Source organism: Danio rerio, chromosome 9, assembly GCF_049306965.1.
Source record: "Danio rerio strain Tuebingen ecotype United States chromosome 9, GRCz12tu, whole genome shotgun sequence".
Classification (NCBI taxonomy): domain Eukaryota; kingdom Metazoa; phylum Chordata; class Actinopteri; order Cypriniformes; family Danionidae; genus Danio; species Danio rerio.
In genome coordinates, this window is record NC_133184.1 from 53,251,116 (window position 1) to 53,266,326 (window position 15,211).

At 33.0% G+C, this 15,211-nt stretch overlaps 1 protein-coding gene and 1 long non-coding RNA gene across 9 annotated transcripts in view; both read right to left on the minus strand.

The window, feature by feature from the left end:
• LOC137496507 (uncharacterized) overlaps positions 1–4,521 on the minus strand; it is a 66,194-nt gene extending 61,673 nt beyond the window's left edge. Inside the window, exons 1-2 of the long non-coding RNA XR_012385669.1 lie at positions 4,430–4,521; positions 1,320–1,514 (exon numbers count right to left, since the gene is read on the minus strand). This is a non-coding gene — a long non-coding RNA (uncharacterized lncRNA). The remainder of the gene's footprint in view (positions 1–1,319; positions 1,515–4,429) is intronic.
• A 3,033-nt stretch (positions 4,522–7,554) lies between these two features.
• slc4a10b (solute carrier family 4 member 10b) overlaps positions 7,555–15,211 on the minus strand; it is a 155,411-nt gene continuing 147,754 nt past the window's right edge. For 4 of the 8 annotated variants that reach the window (XM_017357854.4, XM_073913282.1, XM_073913285.1 and 1 more), the window contains one exon: positions 7,555–13,332. The gene's annotated coding sequence lies outside the window, so the exon portion shown is untranslated. Of the gene's footprint in view, positions 13,336–15,211 lie in introns of all 8 variants that reach the window. The other 4 variants (XM_003199252.7, XM_073913281.1, XM_021479046.3 and 1 more) reach the window with 1 other exon arrangement.

The window sequence follows — 15,211 nt, forward strand, 5'->3', positions numbered from 1 at the left end:
TAAAAATAAAATTTTAAATATTCAGTGCTGTGAAAAATTCATTGTTACTTCTAGGGTTGCTGCTAACGCTAAATGTAGAAATATACTAATCAATAACTTATTTTTGTCTCATTTTCAATAAAAGATTCAGTTATTACTCATAAAATTTCATGTTTCATTGCAATATGTGTGATTTTTAAAGAATTATTCAGAGGTATAATTTTGGCCACCTATTGGTTAAATAATGAAATTGCTGTCTAAAACTTTCATTTTTTTAGCGTCAAGTTATATGCATATGACGGCGATTTTAATCTTTACCATTACCATACACACCAGTGGTTTTATCTAAACTATAAACTGTTCTCCTAGTACTTCTGTTATCTGACTGTTTGTGACTTCATTACTAACTCAAAAAACTAAAGACTGAATCTTTACTGATTTTTGCGTTTTTCACAAACAGATTTGAATGCAGCGATTCAAAGAATTAATAAACATTTATCATTTATGTTGCGTAAGTGTTGATATCTCAATCTTTTAATGATTAATCGCGCAGCTTACACATAAGAAACCCACCACACCCTGAATAACCCAACACAACTTCTTCAGTCATCATTATATTTTACAGGAAAGCCTAAATACTTTCATACATGTGATTTGAATGACTTGGGCGTTTTTAGGAATAAAATTTAGGACTAATCTACAAGTTTAAAAAAAAATTAATCCACAGGTTCTGAAGCGTTGGTTGTGATGCGAACGAATCACGGATCAACCATGATCCATTATACACCTTATCATGAAAACTAGAAAAAAATGATTTCCTTTTTTCTTTTCAGGCAAATATGGTTTAGCCTTTGTAGTTTTTAATACATTTCAATATTTAATTTATACTTTATTTATTTATTGCAATTGTGATTGGCACTTGATGCACAATATAAAAATCTGATGCACAACACACAGAAGCAGTTACTGCAAGTATAAGTGGACAACCTTTTAGTTCACTTAAAAGCCAGCATGCTTAAAAAAAACCCAACACATTTAGCGAGACAAAACCTCAATGTCCCCTTTGAGAGGCGTTCAACATTTAAACTTCACGAGCAGTTAAAACACTATTTGTCAAACTGACATGCAAGCAAATCCTGCAAATCAAACACAATTCATGTGGGGAAACAATTGCAATCAAACAAAATAACCACATGTCGAATAGCATCAATCAATCTGTCAGCATCACAAACACAAAATTTCAGAGGGGAGCTTGGACTCCAGGTACCTTTACATAGATCTTCCTCTATAATCCCTGTGGAGAACTTATTTTAGTGGCCCAATGTGTCACTCCTGCTTACCTTACCGTGTCTAACATGACACTGACAGAAGACGAGAGTCACCAAAGCCTTGTGGAAATGTGTCAATTATCCAGCACTGTCGGCCACTGTGGGACTGCATGTCTCCGGTCCTTCAACAAGAGGAGAACGGCACCAGTGCCAGAGATATAGACCGTCCTGGGAGCGTCTGAGCTGTCGGCTGATGCTACAAACCATCTGTTCACCAAAAAAAAAAAAAGAAGAGAAAGCCAAGATAAAGCAAACTGGATCATATCATTGATTTGTTGTTTTTAATAACTACTATGCAGCCAATTTTGAATTCTGTGACTGTTTAACATTGACTAAAATGCTGTATTTCCATGACCTCAAATGAATGGAAAATAGCTGTTGTGCTTTTATACAATTAAAAGTCAAAATTATTTGCCCTTTCTCTTTTTCCCCAAATGATGTTTAACAGAGCAAGGAATTTTCCCACAGCATTTCCTATAATGTTTTTTCTTCTGGAGAAAGTCTTTTGTTTTATTAAGGCTGGAATAAAAGTTTTTTTTTATTTATTAAATCATTTTACGATCAATATTTTTAACCCACTTAAGCAATAACTTTTTTCAATTGTGTACAAAACAAACCACTGTTATACAATGAATTGACTAATTACTTTAACTTACCTAATTAATCTAGTTACAACTTTAAAACTTCACTTTAAGAATACCTTAAAGTATATACACTTCTAAATACACTTCTGAATACCAGCATCTTGAAAAATATCTAGTCATATTTCATGTGCCGTCATCATGGCAAATATAAAAGTTTTTAAAAATATTGTTTAGAAACGGCTTACAAAAATAACTTCTTTCCAATAAAAAAAAAAAAACTGAGAAAAAATATGCAGGGGGCTAATAATTGTGACCATCTGTATATATAAAATTAAGCGATGACCGAATATATAAATGGAACTAAAAAAATAGCCACAATAGGTGCAATGTGCATTCATTGTTTTACATTCTTTAAATTAAAGAATGTATTCATTTATACTCAGTCACACTTTAAGCCAGTTCAAATTATGTGATTTATCTTTGTTTTTTACTGACTTAAATGCTGAATTTACATGGCATGCGTATATATTAAAGCATATTTATTAGCAATAAGCAAATACTGTTGAGCGTGAAAAGCATAAAAGTTAGATAAAAAATAGCCCACCCACAAGATGCAAAACAACCTGCAAAAAATAATAAAAATAAATAAAGTTTTTTTTTTTTTTTTTAATATGGATAAATGCAAACTAAAAGTCAAGGTAACCAATTTGAAGAAATTTACAACAAAACCAAAATCTTTGACTAAAATGTAAATAAATTTCATGACTAGAAAGCTGGAACAGATCTTGGCCAAACTCTGTCCTGGAGGGCCGGTGTCCTACAGAGTTTAGATAAAGGTAAAGTTGGTTTTATATTTGAATATTCAGACAATCCCCTCAATAATATAATTTTATAAGAGTATAATTTGCAAATTCTAAATAGTGAAATCATTTTAGCAACAAATTACTATCAAACTACAACATTGTTCACAGTGAATTAAATGGTGTTAATGTTGTTTAGAAGTCATACTTGCATGCTAATTCCGATTAAATATTCAAGGTAACATGGTAAACAATATAGAGACTGCTAAATGTACGAATGTGTGAATATAAAACCAACTTTACCTCTATAGAATTTAGCTCCAACTTGCTAAAACGCCTGATAGGAATTTCTGATACCTTGAAAGAGCTTGATTGGCTGGTTCAGGTGTCTAACTGGGGTTGGAGCTAAAATCTGCTGGACACCAGCTCTCCAGGACAAAGTTTGGGCAACCCTGTTCTAGAAAATGCATGGCCTGTGGGAATGCTGTACACTTAATATATGTAGCACGGAGAGAGCACGATAGAGGTAAAGTTGGTTTTATATTCAGATATTCTCCTTAATATTATAATTTCAGAAAAGCATTCTTTGCGAATTCTAAATAGGGAAATCATATTAGCAGCAAATGACTATCAACATACAACATTGTTCACAATGAAATAAACAGTGTTGATAAGTCAAACTTGTATGCTAATTCTGATTGAATAATCAAAGTAACATGGTAAACAATACATAGACTGCTAAATGAACAAATGTGCAAATATAAAACCAACTTTACCTCTTAGCAAGCGCAAGAGAGAGCGAAAAATAGATAAAAATTTGTAAGTTTATAAATAACACTTTTCTACAACACATCCGTCAACAAAAATTAAGACATCAACTATTAAGAATAAATATGATAGGAAATTTGATTTTTTTAATAAAATTTACATTTAAGAACTATTTATTTAAAGTTACTCGAGATAAATAAAAAAAAAAGTTAAATCATTAAAATTATTGGGCTACAAAGCATTAAAAATGGGGCATTGCAAATGTGTTTTACATTAAGGATGTTACAGCTATGCTAGCAACTTTGAATAAAGGCATCTCAGATAAATAACCCAAGAATCATTTAACTTAATAGCATATTAAACGACTGTATTTGAGGATGGCAGTGTAGTACCAAAATACACATTATTTGCCATTTATTCTTAACACTTTCCCAATGACCTACAAAACTCTAGCTTGTTAGTGTGCTTTATTTTATTTTTTTTTGTTCTGTAAAATAAAAATATAATTTAGTTCCCTTTTTTTGGCATGAAATAAAAGAAAAGTTATGTTTTCAGATAAGATTCATGTTTAGACAAACCAATACAAAGGTTGACTTAAAGGTACAAAATCAATATCAAGTGTAAAGTTAGGCCTAATTCCATTAACTAAAAACTTTGTTATTCTGACAAATTGTCATTCAAACCAATAGTCTTACTTGAAATTTGGAAATGTTATCAGACAACTATAGTATAAAACAAACATTTTTATTTTACTCAAACTCATAAAAGACAAACAGTTTAATCAGTGATTTTAAATTACCTTAAAACGATAATAAGGTGTTAACATCAAATGTTAACTTCAGCGTTTCTTCGGCAGCAAATGTTAGCTTGCCAGCCTATTTTACACTGAAAAACGTTTTTATAAATAGTAGAAAAAAGCTTTACAAACTTTGCCTAGTAATACAATCCATCACAAAATCAAACAACTCACCTTTATCAGAGAAAGAGCATAGAGTCGTCCACTTGCCGACCAAACAACAGCAGCTTCAAAAATGTGACTGCTTGTTTAGTAACTAACTAACCGACGTTAGCCTCAAGGTGCTAAGCTATATCACCTCTGCTCCACCTCTCTTATCCAATACGAAAATCCCGCTCTGTAAACCCCGCCCCTAAACAGACAACCAACAAATCCGATGTCAGCAAACGCAAGCAGACAAAATGATTGACAAGCATTAAGTGTTTCTGGTTGGATAAAAAGCGCGGTATTTTTCATGATGGAGCTCTTCGAAAGAATGGGGTATATGCCGAAGCGTGCTAATAGGACTTTTAATTTGCCATAACCTGGGTTAAGCACTTCCGGCTAATTGAATGCCAATGCAAAATCTGGTGCGTTTAAGGTCTGTTTTCTTTAAAAATCAGCAATCTCCACTAGCTGAGTGATATCCGATTTAAAGTGGGTCTCAGATTGTACAAGAAGCACTGCATTAAATTACATTTTCCCCGCCATGTCTTTATAATACGAGCATTTATTTTACCCCAGTATATTCAATGGAGCTTCTGCGTTAGCCTGCCGATTCTGACGGGCGCGTGCGAGTAAACGGCTTTTTGTCTCTTTTTACACTTGAGCAGCTAAATAAATGCTAAAGTTTATTTAACTGAATGTATTTTAATGACATTACAACATCTATGCTGTATAAGGAACCGTATAAAATGAGAAAAAGTTCACAATAACAGGTCACCGGAAGTGTATCAGCATGGGAACAGCACTAGCTCGGCATATACACTATATAATAAATAATTTAAATTAAAATGTATTAAGGATCAGGAGGGACTAAGATTGGAAGCAGGAGGAGCTGAACACGCAGTGCCAGCTGACAGCTGAGTCCTGATGGAGAAATTTAGGTAAGCATAATAGTATAAATAGATATAGATATAAACTGTAGGTGGCGGCATGTGCACATTACACCAGCGCTCAGATAGAGCGCTTACCTGTTGTTGTAATTGAGAAATGTATATTTAGGCCTAACATATGCTTATCATAATTGATATTTCACTTACAGTGTTAATTTGTGGTTCAAATATAAACTTTTCTGTGGTAAAGATAGGATACAGCTGTGGATAGCACATCAATCGCATCATTAATATTTTTACATAACTGTGAGGGTCGGGTTTAGGATTGCGGTAGAGGTTATTAAAATACCATTTATTGAGTAATTTAATTAACAACATAAATAATACTTGGCACAACTAGTGTTTTACATTACTGTAATGTTTGGGGATAGAGTAGGGGCAGACGTCAATAAAATACAATTAATGTAATATAATGTATTGTAAGGTAATTTTATAAATAATTCTGGTTAACTTAAAGCCGCAACCGTACATCAAATATATTTTCTTTCTTTCTTTCTTTCTTTCTTTCTTTCTTTCTATATATATATATATATATATATATATATATATATATATATATATATATATATATATATATATATATATATATATAGAAGGAAAGAAAGAAAGAAAGAAAGAAAGAAAGAAAGAAAGAAAGAAAGAAAGAAAGAAAGAAAGAAAGAAAATATATTTGATGTACGGTTGCGGCTGGAAGTTAACCAGAATTATTTATAAAATTACCTTTAAAGTTTAAAAAAAATTTTAAACTTTAAAAAAATTTCTCCGTTAAACAGAAAATTGGGAAAAAAGTAATTCTGACTTCAACATATATATATATATATATATATATATATATATATATATATATATATATATATATATGTTGAAGTCAGAATTACTTTTTTCCTAATTTTCTGTTTAACGGAGGATTTTTTTCAACACATTTCTAAACATAATAGTTTTAATAACTCATCTCTAATAACTGATTTATTTTGTCTTTGCCATGATGACAGTAAATAATATTTGACTAGATATTTTTCAAGATACTTCTATTTAGCTTAAAGTGACATTTAAAGGCTTAAATAGGTTAATTAAGTTAACTAGGCAGGTTAGGGTAATTAGACAAGTTATTGTAATGATGATCTGTTCTGTAGACTATTGGGGAAAAATTAGCTTAAATGGGCTAATAATTTTGTCCCAAAAATGTTTTGAAAAAAATTAATAACTGCTTTTATAGCCGAAATAAAACAAATAGGACTTTCTCCAAAGGAAAAAATATTGTCAGACATACTGTGAAAATTTCCTTGCTCTGTTAAACATCATTTGGGAAATATTTAAAAAAAGAAAAAAAATCAAAGGGGGTTAATAATTCTGAATTCAATATATATATATATATATATATATATATATATATATATATATATATATATAAATAAATAAGAGTTTAGATGCGAAATCCTTCAAATGCTGTCTGAAATATTCCTCTAAAATGAGCATTTTTATCAGGCTCCTGTGTTTGTGTTCAGTAATATAACTTATGACAAAAAATAAATCCTTTTCCTGGTCTTTAAAGTGAAATATCTCAACATCAACAAAGGAGGCTAAGAGAAATGTTCATTTTCAATGGAAATTTCAGACGACACTTAGAGGTTTTTGCATCTGAACTTTTCAAAGATGGATGGATGGATGGATGGATGGATGGATGGATGGATGGATGGATGGATGGATGGATGGATGGATGGATGGATGGATGGATGGATGGATGGATGGATGGATGGATGGATAGATAGATAGATAGATAGATAGATAGATAGATAGATAGATAGATAGATAGATAGATAGATAGATAGATAGATAGATAGATAGATAGATAGATAGATAGATAGATAGATGGATGTTATTTATGTAATATCAATTATTTTTGTTTCACAGACTTATCATAGGCCAACTGTTATAGTTTATTACTTTTTACAATGCTTATGAACAGCAATTTAATATTTTCTAAGACAATTTTTTTTTAAGAGAGAGGATAAAAGTGTCTTTGTAAATAAATGTCTTTATTAAACATTAATGTCATTGTTTGTGAAATAGTCTAATTTCCAGTCCTCTAAACATGTGAGAAGGCATAATGTGATTATGTCAGACTGATGATTATTATATGACTGTCGTGCTATGCAGTTTCCCTTGATAATAATTGTTTGAGATATACTTCAGGACACGTTCAGATTCACACGGCAGAGCTTTTTATTTCACTGTAGAAGAAACAGCAGGAACAGAACTTCAGAAAATCTAATTATATTCTCTCACAGTTCATGAAATACAAGTGCAAATGACGGAAACGTATGCCAGTATCCTCCGAAAACAATTAGAGCACATTGTTATAAGATTGAAAAGTCACAGCACACACACACTTTAGAGGAAATATAAGTTCATTCAATTACAGAAACATCAACACGCAGTCAAAATTAGACATATTGTTCCAGTAATAAACAGGACTAAAGCTCGAGTCAGAATAAGCATTGAAAATCAAACTCTGAAAATATTAGTATAACCAAAATTAAACCATTTGAGTGTGAAGATATGATTCAGACAAAACAAAGATGCACAAGAGCAAAGCATTACAAACAGTTATGCAAATAATATAACAGTTTGCATTATATTAAAATTATATTCTTGTCTACCTTCTTATAAATACATTTAGCCATAAATAGCTCAGGTTATAGGTTTTTAAAAGGACAAAACAATCTTAACATGCAAAAAACCTTTCAAAATCATTATTTGTTGGACCCACACTTGAAAACGCTATTGCTTTATATTGTGAAAAGGGAAAGTAGTCCATATTTAAAGACACACATTAAAGTTATATATATAAAAAGATAAATACATTTATATACAACACCTGACAAAAGTCTTCAATCCCAGTTGTAAGAGCAACAAATAATAACTTGACTTCTAGTTGATCATTTGGAAAAGTGGCAGAAGGTGGATTTCTCTGATGAATCATCTGTTGAACTACATCCTAATCATCACAAATACTGCAGAAGACCTACTGGAACCCGCATGGACCCAAGATTCTCACATAAATCAGTCAAGTTTGGTGAAGGAAAAGTCATGGTTTGGGGTTACATTCAGTATGAGGGCATGCAAGAGATCTGCAGAGTGGGTGGCAACATCAACATCCTGAGGTATCAAGACATTTTTGCTGCCCATTACATTACAAACTACAGGAGAGGGCAAGTTGTTCAGCAGAATAGCGCTCCTTCTCATACTTCAACCTCCACATCAAAGCTCCTGAAAGCAAAGAAGGTCAAGGTGCTCCAGGATTGGCCAGCCCAGTCACCAGACATGAACATTATTGAGTGTGTCTGGGTTAAGATGAAGGAGGAGGCATTGAAGATGAATCCAAAGAGTCTTGATGAACTCTGGGAGTCCTGCAAGAACGCTTTCTTTGTCATTCCAGATGACTTTATTAATAAGTGATTTGAGTCAGTGCAGAGATGTATGGATGCAATTCTCCAAGCTCATGATGGAGTCAGACACAATATTCATTCTGTTTCCACTGCAGCATGACTTTATATTTAATACTCGACAATATTTATTTTAAGTTTCATTTCATTTGTCTAAGGAAAGTCAGACCTCACTGTCGTTATTAAATCAATAAAAGTCAAGGCATGATCATATTTAATTTAGGTAAAATAAGCATAATCTAGAGGCCTTTGGCTTTCATGTAAGCCACTTCTAATACTAAATGATCAACTAGAAGTCAAGCTATTATTTGTTGTTCCTAAAACTTGGATAAGTGTCAAGACTTTTGCCAGGTAGTGTATATATAAATAGTGGGTACAGGAAAACAAGACAAAAAATAACACCTTCAAATAAAACTTTTATATAATCAATCAAATTAAATGGGTTTTTGTTTTTGATTAGAAAAATAAACTTCTTTTTTCTTTTTTTTAAAATGAGCTTTATTTTTCTGAACATGATTTTTTAAAGGACAAAATACTTCACTTTGACAATTCACAAATCATTTGCTTTCCTATTTTGATTTAAGGATGTTTAGTACAGAAAAAGAAGACAGAGATCCTAAAAAAAAAATCACCCAGACATTCATTTTGAGGGACAGTTTACTGGTGCAGCTGATATGCTTTCAGATTGCTCTCTCTAGCATTACTAATATGAACACATCTACACTTTGGCATTGTGAGTATCAACATACAGTACAGCCTACAAAATAGAGGTAAACTCTCGACATGTCAGATGGAAATAATATTTACACAAGCAGCATTCTTAGTACAAATAATTGCCAAAAATATAGAATAATAGCTAAATGGAAGTGTTTCTATAAGATTTAATTGTATAAATGCAAAAAATGGTAATGTATTTGCAGAATGTTTGTTTATCCAAGTGTTTTACAGTATCCTGTAGAATACTTTGATTGCTGTCAGAAAGCTTTGTATGTATTTAGCTTTATTTTTGACTTGTTTTCCGGCACAAATATATGACCATTCTTAAATACAGGACTCAAAATGTCTAAATGATGGTAAAAATGTGTCAGAATTAAGTGGAAAAACATTACTAAACATCTGTCAACGTTGTAAGAAAAACTTAATTTATTCATTCATTCTCCTTTGGATTAGTCCCTAATTTTTCTGGGGTCGCCACAGTGGAATGAACCATCAACTATTCCAGTATATGTATTACGCAGCGGATACCCTTCCAGCCGCAACCCAGTACTGGGAAACACCCATACCCATTTACATTCACACACATTTCGATACAATACGGCCAATTTAGTTGATTCAATTCCCCTGTACTGCATGTGTTTGGACTGTGAGAGAAACCGGAGCACCCAGAGGAAACCCACGCCAACACGGAGAGAACATGCAAACTCCACACAGAAATGCCAACTGGCAAACCAGACTCAAACCAGCAACTTCTTGCCGTGAGGTGACCACTGAGCCACTGTGTCGCCCAATTTTGACACATTTTGCCTCTCGATATTTTAAGAATGCATATATATTTATACTAAAAAGCAAAACAAACGGGCTAATTTGTATGAGCAGTTTTCTTATTTCCATGATACACCATCCAAAGATTATGAATAAAAAACAGTAATTTAATGTGATTTCATTCAATGGCTATTCAAAACAGTTCTAGATGAATTGCTTACATACTGTACACCTGACAAAAGTGCTGCCCTCGATCCCAGTTGTAAGAGCTACAAATAATAACTTGACTTCTAGTTGATTATTTGGAAAAGTAACAGGTGGATTTTTTAGATGAATCATCTGTTGAGCTGCATCCCAATCATCACCAATACTGCAGAAGACCTACAGGAACCAGCATGGACCCAAGATTCTCACAGAAATCAGTCAAGTTTGGTAAAGGAAAAATTATGGTTTGGGGTTACATTAAGTATGAGGGCGTGTGAGAGATCTACAGAGTGGCAACATCAACAGCCTGAGGTATCAAGACATTTGTGCTGCCCATTACATTACAAACCACAGCAGAGGGCAAATTCTTCAGCAGGATAGCGCTACACATACTTCAGCCTCCACATTAAAGCTCCTGAAAGCAAAGAAGGTCAAGATGCTCCAGGATTGGCCAGCACTGTCACCAGACATGAATATTAATGAGCATGTCTGGGTTAAGATGAAGGAGGAGGCATTGAAGATGAATCCAAAGAGTCTTGATGAACTCTGGGAGTCCTGCAAGAACGCTTTCTTTGCCATTCCAGATGACTTTATTAATCAGTGATTTGAGGCATTGCAGAGATGTATGGATGCAGTCCTCCAAGCTCATGATGGAGTCAATATTCATTCTGTTTCCACTGCAGCATGACTTTATATTCTATACTTGACATTATTTCTGTTCAGTGACAATTTGTTTGTCTTAGCAAATTCATGCCTTACTGTCCTAATGAAATAATTAAAACTCAAGACATGATCATATATTATTGTGGTAAAATAAGCATAATCTAGAGGCCTTTGCCATCATATAAGCCACTTCTGATGCCAAACGATCAACTAAAAGTCGAGTTATTATTTGTTATTTCTAAATCTTGTATAGGTAACAAGACTTTTGTCAGGTAGTGTATACAGTATATTGATATTTGTTTAAAATGTACCTACCTAGTGAAATATAGGTTGAGCAGGAACACTTTTTTGAAAAAATACAAAACATATAAAACACTTCAGAGAGCATTTGAAAAGAAAAGTTTAAAATGATTTCAGATTTCGCCACGTTTTCTCCTCATCTTTACACAAAACAATCAATGTCTGCCTTATTTGCTGGTTTTACTATTACTTATATACAGGCTTTACATCTAGAAGCTACAGGCTTAGCATTGTGATATACTTTAAAAATATAGAAACACAAGACGAGACTGGGAGGTGAGGTGTTGAATGCAACATAGGCTCATTCTGAAATCTTACCCCTATATACATTTCTGGAGATCAGAAGTACGCATGGCTGCATTTTGTCTTTAAAACGACCACTACGGGGCAGTATGCCAGTTCTTTTTGCACTACCAGCTGACCGATTAAGTCTGGTTTATACTTCTGCGTCAAATGACCAGCGTAACCCACGGCGCATGCAACGCGCGTAGCTGTGCATTTATACTTTTGTCTCTGTGGGTCTGCATTAACACTTCCGAAACACTAGTTGGCAGTGAGGTGTAAATGTTCCTCTGTGTCGAGTTTCTTCGCTACTGTTTTGCTTTTCCTGAACACTTCCGGGATGCACAAGTGGCTCAAACTCGCTCATTTTGAGGCAGGAAACGGCGGACGTGCAACAACTTTAACTATGAGGTAAACACAAAACAAAACTTTCCATCCGGAGCTCCTTCACGGGACTTCACACTTGTAAACAATCACTCCATCAGGCTCGCACCATTCACGCAGCTCTCGGTCCCGCCCAGACTCGTCAGCGCTACCAAGCCGACCAATCACAGAGCTTGCGCTACGAGTCGCTGCGACATGTAGTTACATTTTTTGAGAGGTGCACGTCAGCGACGCCGCCACGGCGAAGGGCTATTCGTCAGCGCCGTAGCATACGCCCACGTTTGACGCAGAAGTATAAATCAGCCTTTAACTCCGTATAAACGACTTTCCTGCTGTTACCAGTTTGCCCAGTGGTTTGTCGCGTACTTCAAAGGATTTGAAGCTCAGAGAGGAGTTGACCTTGACGAAGGAGATCGAGGCCAACGAAGAACGGTTTCAGAAAGCAGGTAAAACAAAAGGGGAAAATAAATAAAACAAGCAAAGTAAATAACAAAGTGAGGATGTGGTCAAATCTAAAAATGTGGTAAAAATCAGGCAGCCGCTGCACTGCTTTTGAAAACACTGTGAGTTGGGTTTGGATGGTACCGGTCAGTCAGTCGACAGCAGCCTCTGGTGGATTTACATGAGAACAGCAAGCACGAATGGCACTCAAGAGAGAAATTGGAGATATGAAAAAGGGTAAACAGCGCCCTCTGGTGGATTCTCGAAAAAACATTACTCCTGGGGCGTATTTGGCGCTCTCCATAAATGTATATAGGAGTACATAATCAGAACGAGCCTTGTGTTATAGGTGTTTATATGGGTGCGATTACTTTGTTAACTAGACATACTTAAAGGACAAAATTGTCGGAAAAGTTGTTCATTAAAGTAACACAAATGTGAAAGTTTTTCAGCGTAAGAAGTAAGGTTAGGAATTTGTGTACATGTTAGTCTCAAGCGATTATAATATGCACTATTTATAGCTGTGGGGACAGTTCAGCTCAAAAATAAAAGTTTCTCTTTCCTTTTAATTTTTTGTGAACTGTTCCCATGAAAACAATAACAGAATTCTATAAAGCTAGATACTGTGTGTGTGTGTGTGTGTGTGTGTGTGTGTGTGTGTGTGTGTGTGTGTGTGTGTGTGTGTGTGTGTGTGTGTGTGTGTGTGTGTGAAAACACAGTGAATCAGAAAAAGCTAGATCCTCATGTCTCCTCTTCTTTCCATCAATCCACCTTGTGCGTTCTGCTGGAGAAAATAACAAAAAGCAGAATTATTTCATTTTATTTTTAGCTTTTTGTTAATGTTAAGTTTATTTTTAGTTCATGTTAGATATCTAAAGGCTATTTATTATTATTATTATTTATTATTATTTGCAATATTAATAAGTATTACAATTAATAATTAAATAACTAAAATAATAATAATATAATAATAATACAAATAATAATAATAATAATTATTATTATTATTGTTCCATTATTGTATTGTTATTATTATTGTAATTTTATCATTATTATTACATAGTATTATTATTTGCATAAGCAATATAATTAATAATTAAATAGTCATAATATAAATAATAAGAATTGTTATTATTATTATTATTAGAAGGAGTAGTAGTATTATATAGTATTATTATTTGCAATATTAATAAGTATTATAATTAATAATTAAATAATAATAATAATATAATAATAATATAAATAATAATAATATATTAGATTAGATTCAACTTTATTGTCATTACGCATGTACAATAATAATAATAATAATAATTGTAATGTAGTAATAATAATTATTGTTATATTATTATTGTTATATTATTATTATTAATAATAATAATAATATTACTATTTTACTACAATTTTGTAGCATGGTAGAGGTTTAAAGTTGTGCAAATCACAAAATATGCAAAGCTAATCTACTGATATTTCAGTTATAGATGAGAACATGTTTTTATAGTGAAAATCTCAGCTGAAGAGCTCGGCGGTATAATAAATGTGTATATTGTGCAATGCAATTTAAGTATGTGGTGTTTTACACAGTACTAATAATGCATCAGCTTGCAATGACCCCAAGTCAATAGGCTCACATTGCACCAACATTGCCAATTTCTATATGGATTTGTTTTGCATGTTAAAATAAAACCCACAAGCTTTAACTTGGCTTTTTTGCCAGATATTTTTGTCACTTAACTTACCCACATTTAATGTTTTCCTCGCAGCAATGTAACATGTTATACACATGTGACCCTGGACCACAAATCCAGTCATACTGTAAGTGTCAATGTTTTGAGATTAACATTCATACATCACAGCTGAATAAATAGGCTTTTCATTGCTGTATGGTATGTTAGGATACACTGTAAAAATCTGTTATTTAACAGTTTGCGTATTTTGTTTTTCATTTATGTACGGTTGTGAATTGCATTATGAAATGTTGATCTCTGCTTGAAAATTCAACTTAACAGTTTAACAAAGTGATTTTCATTGACATTTTATATTTATTAGTATGAAATAATATTAAAAAGGTTTTTGTAGAGTAAAATACAACACCAACACAGACTTTTTCAAACTTTAAGGTCGGGTTGGGAAGGCACTGATCAACTCTCAGCTTTAATGGAAATAAGAGAATTGTGACATTTTTATATTGATTTCAACATGCTTTCAAGATTAAAATATGAGAGAAATATGGGGAAATACTTTTAAATGGGATACAATGGTAAAATACGTGAGAATCCCGGCCAAAAAAAGGGTTGTCATGTATGAAGTGTTTGTCGAACAACAGTACAAAACATATTTGTGAGATAACGCAAAACATCTTTGCGAGGGAACGCAAAACACTCGGGTTTTTTACTCCCACCCATTTTTTTTTTCTTCCACACATTTTTTTTCCATCATCACGTCCCTTTCGGGTTTCCTTAAAAATGCCTCTGATTGAAGAGGAAAAGGTAATTTGGCTAACATGTTTGTTAGATGTTGTTGGAACTTGAATATATTGATGCAAACGGTTGCCTTATTATTATTTTTTTGTTTGTTTGGTCCAAACAATATTTAGAGTGTTTTTTGTGCTATTTTTTAGTGTAGAATTTTTAAAATCCATTTTAAGCTCAATATTATTA